Genomic DNA, 13,417 nt, shown 5'->3' with positions numbered 1-13,417 from the left:
CAGAGCTGGTGGGAGGGACTGGAGGAAGGTTTTCCTTGTGCACCCTAGAAGAGACCTCAACTCGTACAGAAGTTTTTCTACGTGCACAGTGGAAGTGAAGTCTTAGATATCTTGATGATCACTTTTGCTTTGCTATCAATGGGTGGGGGTGGAGATTTGGAACAGTGTCTCTGAGGATGTCTTAAAGCATCAGACATACCGAGAGTGAATTTCTCTCTGCCCTGTCCTTTGCTGTGTGGACCTGAACAAAGACATCTCTGAATTTCAGTTCTTTCTAGCCTGGAGACAGGATGAGTACCTCTTAACTGTAGGCTTGGGACAAAGACTGTATACCATCCTATACCTACAGGTGGCTCAGAGAGCACCTTTAGAGACAGGAGCCTGCAGCTACGCACAAGCAGCTCCAGTGTTGATTTTTCTGCTTAGGAAAAGAAATGCTTACTTTTCATTCATCCATCTAATGGCATTGTGTGGCTAATCAGCCTGATCTCCATCCTATTGTTTGTCTGCAGTTAGATCTAACTGTTGATCTAATTACCCAGGTCTAGAATTAGACACTCACCCGGAGCTGAGAGAACTGCTTCAACCATCTACTACTTCTAATGAAAACCTTTCTGAGACTGACAGCGTTCTCCCTGAAGCCTCAAAGTTGCCTTGAGCTAAAATGGCAGGTAGCAAAAGAAATCTTATTTCCCCCCCAAGCCGTAACTAATTACCGGATGTCATCACAGCCCGATTAGTATTTACCCAACAATGTGCTGATTCCTGATCCTGCCAGCTTAACTGCGTCTAAATGGAGCACAATATTTAAATCTTAATTTCATTACTTGCTGGTAATAATCTTCCAATTATAAATGCAAAGTATCACTCGGAATACATTTTCATACATAAAAGAATCTGTCCTCATTTTTGTTCCATGGCACACATGGCTGTTGTTTTGACTTTCAAACCAGAGCTGAATATCCTTTTATGTAGAAAGAGATAAAGGAATTTTTCCCTGAACCAAAGACTGCTTAGAGAGGGAGAGAAACACATCCACACCATAAAAGGGCATCTGGGCAAGCACAAGTACCACCCCTGTAACCTGTGAGATATGTTCTACCTCTGTGTGGTTTACTGATTCTCTCACATTTCTGCTGTCAAGTCAGTCAATACAACAAAAGCCACTTCAGAATTCCCAGACATTTAACACTAATTGTCACAGAAGGGGCAGTGGAGACTGTCAGCCTCTGCAGAACTCCCAGGCTGCCATGGCCTTGATGCCTATATTCTGGCTGTTACATCTCTAGGGCAATTTTCTCCCAGAGGAATAGAGGGTTTGCGGGCTTATCAGCACACGTGTGTGCACATGCACAGAAAAGAACCATCTCGGCAGCTGGGAGTCCTGCACCTGTGGAAGGGGAAGTCTCTGGTCCTGCCAAAACTGAACTCCCCAGGGAATGAGATTGTTGGGAAAGGGCAGAATGTGGGGATGCATCAGGATAGGAACACCCCAAAAAAGGGAGTGGGAGGTGCTATGGAGATGTTAGCCTGAAACCAGGAAAGGGAATAACATTTGAAATGTAAATAAGAAATACCCAATTTAATAAAGATGGAATAAAAAAGACACTCCTTCTGGAAGAGGAGAATGTATGATTTCTTTTCAGGATCTGTGGGAAGACTTTGGACACCTGGGCAAATGTGGAATGACCTATAGATCCTTGGAAACATTTGGATAGTTCCAGAAACTCCTGGAAAAGTGGAAAATCCAAGATCTCTATGGCAAGAGAGGAAGGCTTATGTGAACCTGGAATGTGTGGGGAAATTGCCTGTCCAAGTTTGTCAGTAGAAGAGTCAGCAGGAGGTGGGCCAGGCACAGTGTGATCTTCTTTGAATCTTTCACTGTTCTCTCCAGTACTGTGTTTTGTAGCTGAGGCAGGCACTCTGAATACCAACTCTTCAAAGTCCACATATTCTTCAAACCCAGTAGACATAACCCGGCTTTTTTTTTTTTTTTCACCTTCCCAAGAATGGGCACTAAAGGTGTGGCCTCTCTTTTTCTAGTAGCTGGATGTAAGCAGATGTTCTGGTATCCCTGGTCCTCAGCATCAAAAAGTATTTAAAAAATTAAAGCACTTGTTTTATGTGTTCCCACCACACCTGGTATTTACAATATGTGTCAAAGAATCCAGACTCATCCCTAGTTAAATACTTCTTTAGTTGTAATAATACGTACCTGTGGAATCTTTTATTTCCAATTACTCCTTCCCATGTGCTCTAACTTGCTGTCTTATTTATATTTACTTCAGATGTGAACATATATTGATATTATTTCATGTTACAGAGCAATCATGACTGAAAATGTTAATTTTAGTCCTGTTTTAAATACCATGTCCCTCATGCACTGATTTCTGTGTATGGATATGAATTTCTGACTCATTATTTCGTCTCCTTAATTGATTCTTCTGTAACATTCTTTTTTTTTTTTTTTTGATTCTTTTTTTCGGGGCTGGGGACCGAACCCAGGGCCTTGCTCTTCCTAGGCAAGCGCTCTATAACTGAGCTAAATCCCCAGCCCAACATTCTTTTTCAAAGTCTACTTTTTAATTTTTAATTATCTCTATGTGTTTCGGTGTATATGTGTGTGTGTGTGTGGTGTGTGTGTGTGTGTGTGTGTGTGTGTGTGTGTGTGTGTGTTTGTGTGTGTGTATACACATAAGAGCATGATGTCCAAGAAAGCCAGTAGGGGGCTGTCGATCCCCTGGAGCTGAAATAACTAGGGGTTGTGTGTCACAGGGCACTGGAGCCTGAAATCAAACTCAGATCTTCTGTAAAAGATGTGTGCATTGTTAATTACTATGTTGTCTCTGTTGCACCATTTTATCATTTCTTCAATTAGCCCAGTTTTTTAGCAATTCCATTAGATGTTGTCTGGGAATAAACAAAACTTTTTAAAAGTTTTATCTTTAATAGGCACTTTATTTCTTCTGAGCACAGAATTGGAACTTTAGGGTTATTTATTTGTGCCATCCTCCCTATTTTGCAGTGGGCATGATTTCCAGTATAACCACATCTGTATCTTCTGTTTTGATTCTCTGTTCTTTCCTTGTTTTCTTTTTCTGTCTTTCAAACTTTTTCCACTACCAAATATTTACTATATTAATATATGATCGTATTAATTATGTATCTCTCCCAGCTCAGCTTTTAACTCTCAAGAGCACTGAATGCTGTGTCCGGCTGTACCCTGTGTTCAGAACCTAGGAGTGCTCCCGGGTCTCAGCAACATTAAGTGTTTGTTAAACAAAGGGGCTTTTTATTCTTATTTTACAGATGAGATGCCTAAGGCAGAGAAAGGTTATGGTAGCGGAACACAGTGAGATTCCTAACGTGGTTTCTGAGAGACTTAATGAGTTGAAGACAGATCAGGAGAGCCTAGGTTAGTTAGGGTTTTTCATACAAGGTCTCAGCCACAGAGGATGAAAGGTAACACGTTCAGTATGGCGAGAACAGTTCAGATTTAGGTTACTACAACTCACTGTGCATCTGCTCACATCAGCCCTTCCCTGGATGTGTGGGTTGCCTGGAAGAGTGTTAAGACAATTGTACATTGAATCCATTTCTGACATGCAAGCATAAATGTTGAGGACAAATAATCTTTCTATGATTATAGCTATAAATTTTATTTTTCTTGTGTTTATTATATTTTATTGTATTTATTGTATTATTTGGCACTTTATGTTTGAGACAAGATCTTACAATGTAACATTTGCTGCCCTGGATCTTATTTTGTAGACCATGCTGATTAGAAGAGAATCTTTAAAAAACATTCTTAGGAACAAGTAAAAGCTAGCCTGGTTATTGCCCTGCCATGATCTACATTGCCCTGGAGACCCATGTTAAAAAGTAATGTGTCAAAAATACTGATTAACTGTTATTGATCCTCCTCTATGACTCTGCTGGGAAGTAGCCAATAGAAGCTCACAGCCACCATAAAGCCAGGCAGAAGAAAGGACTGAAATTGAAATCTTGAAAGAAGAGCGTAGGGACAAGGGCTTCTATCCTGAGTCCATGTGCATATTCCAGGAAGCAAAAACTAGCCCATAGTGATAAAGGCATCATCATGGTTTGAATATGCTTGTCCCAGGCTTGTCCCATGCCTGGCAATCTATGTTTGATACCCAGGACCCACATGGTGGAATGAGAGAGCTGACCCTCACAAGTTGCCTGTGGACTCCCGTGTTTGTGTGTGTGTGTGTGTGTGTGTGTGTGTGTGTGCACTTACAGATTAAAAATCGACTATTTCCTAGACAAATACCAGGCACCAAAGTTAAATCAGGAACAGATAAACCAATTAAACAACCGCATAACTCCTAAGGAAATAGAAGCAGTCATTAAAGGTCTCCCAACCAAAAAGAGCCCATGTCCAGACGGGTTTAGTGCAGAATTCTATCAGACCTCCATAGAAGACCTCATACCAATTCTATCCAAACTATTCCACAAAATTGAAACAGATGGAGCACTACCGAATTCCTTCTATGAAGCCACAATTACTCTTATAACTAAATCACACAATGACCCAACAAAGAAAGCGAACTTCAGACCAATTTCCCTTTTGAATATCGATGCAAAAATATTCAATAAAATTCTGGCAAACCGAATCCAAGAGCACATCAAAAAAATCATCCACCATGATCAAGTAGGCTTCATCCCAGGCATGCAGGGATGGATAAATATATGGAAAATCATCAATGTGATCCATTATATAAACAAACTGAAAGAACAAATCCACATGATCATTTCATTAGACACTGAGGAAGCATTTGAAAAAATTCATCACCTCTTCATGATAAAAGTCCTGGAAAGAATAGGAATTCAAGGCCCATACCTAAACATAGTAAAAGCCATATACAGCAAACCAGTTGCTAACATTACACTAAATGGAGAGAAACATGAAACAATGCCACTAAAATCAGGGACTAAACAAGGTTGCCCACTCTCTCCCTACTTATTCAATATAGTTCTTGATGTTCTAGCCAGAGCAATCAGACAACAAAAGGATATCAAGGGGATTCAGATTGGTAAAGAAGAAGTCAAAATATCACTATTTGCAAATGATATGATAGTATATTTAAGTGATTCCAAAAGTTCTACCAGAGAACTACGTCATTTAATTGACTGGGTATAAAATTAATTCAAATCAATCAGTAGCCTTCCTCGACACAAAAGAGAAATAAGCCAAGAAACAAATTGGTGAAATGACAGCATTCATAATAGAACCAAATAATATAAAGTACTTCGGTGTGACTTTAACCAAGCAAGTAAAAATTTTGTAGAATAAGAACTTTAAGACTCTGAAGAAAGAAATTGAAGGAGACTTCAGATGATGGAAAGATCTCCCATGCTCATGGATTGACAGGATTAATATAGTAAAAATGGCCAATTTACCAAAAGCGATCTACAGATTCAATGCAATACCCATCAAAATACCAATCCAATTCTTCAAAGACATAGAGAGAAAAATTTGCAAATTCACCTGGAATAACAAAAAACCCAGGATAGCTAAACGTATTCTCAACAATAAAAGGACTTCAGGGAAAACACTATCTCTGAACTAAAGCAATATTACAGACCAAAAGTGATAAAAACTGCATGGTATTGGTACAGAGACAGAAAGACCAATGGAACAGAATTGAAGACCCAGAAATGAAACCACACACCCACGGGCACCTGATTTTTGACAATGGAGCCAAAACCATTCAATGGAAAAAAGATAGCATTTTCAGTAAATGGTGCTGGTTCAAATGGAGTCAACATGAAGAAGAATGCAGATTGATCCATACTTATCACCCTGTACAAAGCTTAAGTCCATGTGGATCAAGGACCTCCACATCAAACCAGATACACTCAAACTAATAGAAGAAAAACTAGCGCAGCATCTCAAACATATGGGCACTGGAAAAAATTTCCAGAACAAAACATCAATGGCTTATGCTCTAAGATCAAGAGTCAACAAATGGGATCTCACAAAACTGCAAAGGTTCTGTAAGGCAAAAGACACTGTGGTTAGGAAAAAATGGCAACCAACAGATTTGGAAAAGATCTTTACGATCCTACAACAGATAGAGTGCTTATATCCAAAATATACAAAGAACTCAAAAGTTAGATTAAAGGGAGACAAATAACCCTAGTAAAAAATGAGGTTCAGAACTAAACAAAGAATTCACAGCTGAAGAATGCCAAATGGTGAGAAACACCTAAAGAAATGTTCAACATCTTTAGTCATAAGGGAAATGCAAATCAAAACAACCCTGAGATGTCACCTCACAACAGTGAGAATGGGTAAGATCAAAAACACAGGTGACAACAAATGCTTGCGAGGATGTGGAGAAAGAGGAACACTCCTCCATTGTTGGTGGGATTGCAGACTGGTAAAACCATTCTGGAAATCAGTCTCGAGGTTCCTCAGAAATTTGGACATTGAACTACCTGAGGATCCAGCTATATCTCTCTTGGGCATATACCCACAAGATGCCCCAACATATAAAAGAGACATGTGCTCCACTATGTTCATAGCAGCCTTGTTTATAATAGCCAGAAGCTAGAAAGAACTGAGATTCCCTTCAAAAGAGAAATGGATACAGAAAAGTGGTACATCTACACAATGGAATATTAGTCAGCTATCAAATCAATGCCTTTATGAAATTCATAAACATAGGGTTGTTACTGGAAAATATCATCCTGAGTGAGGTAACACAACTACAGAAAAGCACACATGGTATGCACTCATTGATAAGTTTCTATTACCCCAAATGCTTGAATTACCATAGATGCATAGAACACATGAAACTCAAGATGGATGATCAAAATGTGAATGCTTCACTCTTTCTTTAATAGGGGGAACAAGAATAACCTTGTCAGGGGATAGAGAAGCAAAGATTAAAACAAAGACAAAAGGAACACCCATTCATAGCCTGCCCCACATGTGGCCCATACATATACAGCCACCCAATTAGACAAGATGGATGAAGCAAAGAAGTGCAGGCCGACAGGAGCCAGATGTAGATTTCTCCTGAGAGACCCAGCCAGAATACAGGAAATACATAGGTGAATGCCAGCAGCAAACCACTGAACTGAGAATAGGACCCCCGTTGAAGGAATCGGAGAAAGAACGGGAAGTGCTTGAAGGGGCTCGAGACCCCTTATGAAGAGCAATGGCAAGCAATCAGGGCTTCCAGGAACTAAACCACTACCTAAAGACTATACATGGACTGACCCTGGACTCTGAACTCATACGTACCAATGAATATCCTAGCAAGATCACCAGTGGAAGGGGAAGACCTTGTTCCTGCTAAGACTGAAGCCCAGTGAACGTGATTGTTGGGAGGGGGGGCTTTAATGGAAGAGGATGGTGAGGGACACACCCATATAGAAGGGGAGGGGGAGTTGCTAGGGGGATGTTGACTGTGAAAACCAGAAAGGATATAACAATCGAAATGTAAATGAGAAATACTCAAGTTAATAAAGAAAAAAGGAAAAAAATTCTAACATAATTATGCATATCATTCATTCTACACTCGAGGGGTAGTGAATTTCAGTGGGATCAGGTTATGGGTTGTTTTCTTTCTGAAAATGTGTCTGCAAGTAGGTTAAAACAAAAGGCTTTTACATGTCCTTATTTAAATTAAAAGAAATTAGTAGTCTATTAAGAGATATTTTGACAGAGCTTGACAGTAATACAGAGGGTCTAACTTCAGCACACAGTCAAAGGGATACAGGGAGAGGGTAACTGAAAGTGATGGGTACTCAAAAAAAAAATGGAGAGAATTGCTTTGTCAGTTGTCAACTGGTTTTTGAAATTACATTGGCAGAACAATGGAATGGAGATGGGGTATTGGAGGAGACACATTAATGAATCAACTTACCAAAGTTTTGGAATTAATTCATCTCAAGTATATATTTAAGATAGAGAAATAGATCACACCTGCAATAGTCTTAAAGTACTTCTAGAAATTTTAAAAACAAAATGTTGGAAATCATCTAGAATCTTTCCCCAAACTGAACAATGATGATTTGCATCCTTTCTCTCTTACAAAGAAAATGTTTATGGAATGGGTTTTGGGAAGGCTTCATTTCCAAACAAAGGAGACTCACTGAGATGCAGGCCTAGGCTATGATGAGGTTCGTTTGCATGTGTTCCATTACACATTCAGACATAGTTACTGTGATTCTATGACTCTTCAAATGTAGGCTTGATTAGACTAGATACACTGTTAATTGAGGACATTTTCTCATCTGTGACATAGACGAAGTACATTGATAATTGTGGATATTATCTCATCGGTAACATAGACTAGGTACACTGATAATTGAGGACCCTTTCTGATCTGTGACATACACAATGTACACTGATAATTGAAGACCCTTTCTGAGGACAATTTTTCATCTGTGACATAGACTAGGTACTATGATAATTGGAGGACATTTTCTCATCTGTGACATAGTCTAGGGAAACTGATAATAGGAAGAATTTTTTTTTTTGATCTGTAACATACTGTAATTCTGTCTCTTGCCAGAGTATGTCCTGTGCAATGGGAACCTCTCTCACTTATTTTTCTTCATTTCAGGAAGGCAGTTGCCCTATTATGTTTAGACATAGCACCTCCTCTGGCGTGTGATGTGCAGTGAACCATTTCCAAAGAGGGTCACTGAGATTGGGTTGAAAAGCAATCACCTTCCGCTACAGTAAACCATTCCTCATCATGCTGGTCGCCTCGGCTCTTCCAATGCAATTCCGAGTGTGGAATTTATTTTTATACAAATGGCTAGCACTGTAACTACATTTCAGGACGTTCTTTATTCTGTCATTAGACTCAGGACAAGATTTTAGATTTATAAGGTATGTTTCAGTCTGGGTCTCAGAAACTTTTTTATGTCAACTATAACATCAGAAACTTCCAAATCTACCCCTAAAACATGCATTGGGTTAAGGAACCCAATGAGCTTTTTATTATTTTGATCATTCGTACAAAGAATTTCTCTTCCATCTAACTGATACATACATGAATTGCACTGTTATAGTGTTGCCTCAGTGTCCCCTACTGCATTGCACCTGGACAGATGGTTCACAATAGTCCAGCTCTGTAGCAAATCACAATGTTCCATCTCCAAATACAAAAGTATCCCCATCCCCTCTCCTTGAGTTTCTCACTATCAAACATTCTGTTCTATTCTTCAAATCAAAATTTATTATAGGCCACATAAATACTGAAGTCATCTTGAACATTTCAGCATTTAAAATATAAAATTTATAACAAAGAAACAGAAGGGCAGGGGATGTTACCATTTGGTAATTAAAAAAAACAACAAACTTAAAAATATACATGATGAAAAACGGGACATAACTATTTAACCATGCAACTTAGCTCTGATATGTCCTGAAATGATCACCACTATTTTTATATCAAATATTCATGTTTATTTATTTCTCAATATTTTATGCCATGTTTTAATTTCTGATTATGTGTAATCAGAAAAAGAATGTATTATTCTTTATGTCCAAGGAAATTAAATAACTTACCTTCTGATACATAACACTGAAATTCTACATTTTCATGAGGAATAATATAGCGTATAGGTAAAATTATTGTGTCTGTATGTAGATTAGAAATTAAGTCTGTTATAAATATAAAGTTGGGACAAGAACTTACCTTACTGTGAAAGGCAAACTAAACTTGAGTATCTACCCTGAACAAAGATGCATTATCATCCTTTCTCATGTGTAGGTCTGATTTATCGACACCCTTGCTAGTTTTTTCATGTAGGGACATAAAAAAAAGTGAAATTAGTGTCTCAAGTTATTATTTTATGTTAATATAAACTATGTAGACATCCTGGAAAAATATACTGATACATTTATACTTCACATCATTTCTTTAGTGGTACATTAATATGATTTTAAAAGAGATGTTGGAAGGGAGTTAAAAATGGAATTAAGATAAGAGTAACTGCAGGTCAAGTTTCATGACATGATTGGGTCCATGATTCGAGGCTGGAAAGTTGAACTCTAGTTATCCACCTGCGAACTGTGACATATACATGTGCAGACATATATGCAAATAAACATAGAGATGTACACACATTCATATATGAAGGCACACACATTACAAAAAACAAAGACTTTCAAAGGTGGTTTTGTTTCATTTTCGTTGCTTTGCTTTGCTTTCATTTACAAGTAATGACTCATGCCATTAATTATACCATAAAATCTGAGAAGGGCTGACAAATAGGACGTCAGAGCTTCACAGGTGAGAGCTTCAGATCAGTTAGTACAAGGCTAACATGAAAAACGTGAGAACTTTTCTCAAAATCCTAATCGCTTGAAATATAGATCAGGGCCTGCCTGGCACACAGTAGGTTATGGCTTTGATCTTCACAACTGAATTTTTTCATTCAAATTTCAGGTATTTCTCTATTGAATGATTTTCAAATAACTTAATTGTGATTAATTTTTAGAATTCGTTTTGTGTTGAAATGCAAATCTCCTAACTCTACCTTTATCTCTGACTTTCTAAACCAGAAAAAGAATAGGAACATTCAATATATCTGGCCTTATATGTTGTATATTTTAATTTTAAATAGCTTTCTTTGTAGCATTATAGTGTTCCTGGGATTTACAGATAACCTCCTTGGAATATTAGGGGATACAGATTTAGAACCATTGGGTGAGACCTTCACTGGTTCTTTCACACAATTTATCATTCCTCTTTCAGGAGACATAAGGAGCTATTTCTGAGCTGTGGCTAAGACTGAGTGTGGATTACCATAGTGTCGACACCCTTCTCCAATGTGAAGCCATACATGTTCCTTAAACACATTCTTGAACGATAATTTCCATAATTCATGGAGTTTTCATTAGATAGCTACATTGTTTCATTTTTGGAGGATGTTTTTGAAGACTATTCTGGCATTTATGTCAATTGCTATCCCTCCTTCGTGGGAAATTTCTGTTTCTTTTCTGGATGCTTCTAGGAACTCTATTTCTGCTGTTTGCCGGGTTCAGTTTGATCACCTGGGTTCAGATTTCCTTTTATTTATCATACCTGACATTTGTTTGGTTGAGAACTATATTGTTCTCATTCTACAATACCTTCATTGTTATGCCTGCATATTTTTCTTATTTTGACTTTTCCTCCTTTTAGTCTACTGTAGATCCATGGCTCTTCCACCTGCATGAAGCCTGGCTATTGCTTATCACTGTTTCTCATGTGTGAGCTGTTCTATAGAGTTATTAGTTTTCATTTTCTAAGATTATAGATTCTAGTTTTTGGTATTTATGAAATTTGCAGAGATCATAACTTCTAGAATACCATGATATCCTTACCTTTTCATTTTTTAGTTTTTCTGGAATGATTAAAATTAACAATTATAGAGAATAACAAGCATAAGAAAAATGTATATTGTGAACATATATTTGCAAGAGTTCTCATGTATTGATGCAGCTGAAATAACGGGATATGCCATGCTCTCTGTGACTGCCCCCACATCTCCCTTCTCCTTTCCCCAAGGTGATAGTATTTACTCATTTACTTTTCTTCTCCACTTACATTTGTTTATTCAATTGTTGTGTGCTCAAATGATACAGTATTCTAGTTAGGTGAAAGGACAATTTTCAGAAGTGACTTAGTAGCTTTTGCCATGTGGGTCACAGGGATTGATCTCAGCAGGTCAAGCTCAGGTTGGCAAACAACCACCCTTAGCCAGGGAACCTTTATGCAATCCCAAAATTTAATATATCCTAATGCTATCTGAGAGCATTTCTATGACTTCAGAATTAGTACCTGGATTATTTTTGTGGAAAGTGATTATTTGGGATTAATTTTGTACATTATAGCCACAGTGCTATAATGCTACCCATTCTTCTATTTTATTCACTACTCATTATATTTGTTTTAAAAAACCCTGCTTAGACAACAATCACAACCTCTGCTGATAATAGTATTTAGCTTCCTTATGTTGATGGCTATGTCTCTACATCATTTTAAGCTCACTGTTTTGGCAACTGATTTCTCTTTAATTTATATTTATGATGCACATCATGGAGACCCTTTTGTTTTGGCTCTTTGGATGATAGTATTTTCCCTGGTATTATTTCAATGAGGACACAAACACTTACTGAACATTCACATAATTACATTTATAGTGTACATTTTTGTCTGGTGATTTGACTATACTATTTATGGTGAAGCAGAAAGTAATCTCTAGTGAAGTCAAACAGTGTTTAAAAAATTGACTACCTGTATTCTTTTTATCTATCACTTATTTTCATAGTAAGATACAAAGTAGCCTCTCTCATCCTAGTATTTACACTTACTTATGTAAAAAATTATTTAGCAAATTAATTAAAATTATTTTAGAACAGTAATTTTTCTATGCTTATAATACCTAGATGTAATACTTTAGCCATGAGCTTTCTGAACTCTCCTGCATTCTATAGTGTAAATACATTTAGTGTGCATGTGAACTCCACATAAGAGGCTACAAAAATACCTCAGCTGTTAAAGGCTTGTGACCCAACCAAAATGTCAATGAAACTGAAATTAGTCACTGTATATTAGGTATTTGTATTGAAATAGTCACATATTAGCTCTTTGTAATTCTCTACATCATATCAGGTCTAATTATAATGATAGTGAATCCATCCAATTACAAAATTCACCATTTTAGGTAATAACTTATTTGAATTATTTAACATGTGTTTTGGTTTTATCTTCCTATCCTATACCAAAGGAAGCATAGTTCGTGCTCTCTTATAATCAAATCGCCACATCGTCTGCGGTAATCTGTTATGTTAGTAAAATATCAAAATCGGTTTCTTTAGTTCATTTACTTTGGAGATATCTAATCTCAGCAGAAATGCTGAAATGAAATATAAATAAAATAAACAAACTGAATAAAATACATCTTTATAAAAGATAAATGATATAGTAAAATAAGTTATAAAACACAGAAATAAATTACAAAATTCAAACTCAGATTACCCCCACCGAAATCCAACTCTATGAAAATAAAGACCATGAACCCATTAGATAAGTAAATACCTGTGAGCACATGCTTGACAACACTCTAAGTTCTTTCTCTCCCTTTACAATACGGGAGCAGAGGTAATGATTTCCCCTATGTTCTCTGAATTATCCATGATTCTGGTTAAGACACAACCAAAAATCTAAAATGCCTGTTTATGGAAGATTAGTTTTTTTTTATTTGCATCCTTAATGTATCATAATCAATGAAATTCTAGATTCCTGGTGAAGATGTGTTATATAAATAAATGATGAATTAGATTCGATTTAAAATGATATTATGTTTATTAGAAGAATTTTTCCTCTCAATTTCATAATCCATTTTACATCATACAGACTCTGTCATTCTTCTCCACAGA

This window comes from Rattus norvegicus, chromosome Y (genome assembly GCF_021556685.1).
Source record: "Rattus norvegicus strain SHRSP/BbbUtx chromosome Y, alternate assembly SHRSP_T2T, whole genome shotgun sequence".
Taxonomy (NCBI): Eukaryota; Metazoa; Chordata; class Mammalia; order Rodentia; family Muridae; genus Rattus; species Rattus norvegicus.
This window is presented reverse-complemented; position numbering follows the sequence as displayed.